Raw genomic sequence first — 1,423 nt, forward strand, 5'->3', positions numbered from 1 at the left:
TCTTGAACTCCTGACCTCGGGTGATCTACCTGCCTCGGCCTCCCAAAGTGCTGGGATTACAGGCGTGAGCCACTGAGCCCAGCCAAGAGCCATTATTCTTAGATAACAATTCTACATGAAGAAAATCCAAAAGAATCTACTGATAAACATTAAAGTTAAAAGATTTTGGCAAGGTTAATGGATATAGAGTCAATATACAAAAATCAAGAGCATTTAGATACTAAACAGAAAAATACATTTAAAAGAGATTTGATTTATGATACCTTTAAAATATGTCATTGCCTAGGACTGAAAGTAGCAAAAGATATGCAAAGACCTCTAAATAGGCAACAAAAAATTAAGTTATTACAAGAAATTTTAAATAGTCCTCAAAACATGGAGAGATATAATAAAACATTCATTGATAAGAAGATTCAATAATGAAAGTACATCAATTTTCAGACTGATCAATGGATCTAATGTAACCCCAGTGAACATCCCAACAGTTCTTTTAAAAAAATACAACTTGGCAAACGGATCCCCAAAAACATAAACAATCAAAAAGTCCAGGCTGGGTGCTGTGGCTCACATCTGTAATCCCAGCACTTTGGGAGGTGAAGGCAGGAGGATTGCTTGAGTCCAGGAGTTTGAGACCAGCCTGGGTAATTTAGGGAGACCTCGTTATTTTAAATTTTAAAAAAATTTAAAAATTAGCTGGGCTTGGTGGCACACAGCTGTGGTACCAGTTACTCAGGAAGCTGAGGTGGGAGGATGCCCTGAGCCTGGGAGGTTTGAGGCTGCAGTGAGCCATGACCACGCTACTGCACTCCAGCCTGGGTGACAGAGTGACACCTTGCCTCAAAAAAAAAAGACTGGATCCGTTATCTGTTTTGCTATTTTCTAACTGTGTGACCTTGAATAAGGTACTTAACATCTCTGAACTTGACTGGGGCGATCCCCAGGTATAAAGGGGGATATAGTTTTATCTCACAGAGTTTTGGGATGAGCACAGTGGAACAATAGCAATAACGTGAGATTAGGCCTGCCACGGTGGCTCACACCTATAATCCCAGCACTTTGGGAGGCCAAGGCAGGCAGATTGCTTGAGTCTGCCAGTTTGAGAGCAGCCTGGGCAACACAGTGAAACACCTGTCTGTACAAAAAATTTAAAAATCACCTGGGCACAGTGGCATACACTTCAGCTACTTAGGAGGCTGAGGTGGGAAGATCGCTTGAGCCCAGGATGTCAAGGCTACAGTGAGCCGCGATTGTGCCACTGCATTCCAGCCTGGGCGACAGAGCCAGCTCCTATCTCAAAAAGCAAAAACAAAACACCAAAAATACATGGGATTAACTAGATTGTGATATGTCTGTGCCATGGAATACATAAAGCAGTTAAAATGATAGGGTAACTACCTCAAAAATAAAAAGTTTTTTTTTTTTC

The sequence above is a fragment of the Colobus angolensis genome, unplaced genomic scaffold (genome assembly GCF_000951035.1).
Source record: "Colobus angolensis palliatus isolate OR3802 unplaced genomic scaffold, Cang.pa_1.0 Scaffold55, whole genome shotgun sequence".
NCBI lineage: Eukaryota > Metazoa > Chordata > Mammalia > Primates > Cercopithecidae > Colobus > Colobus angolensis.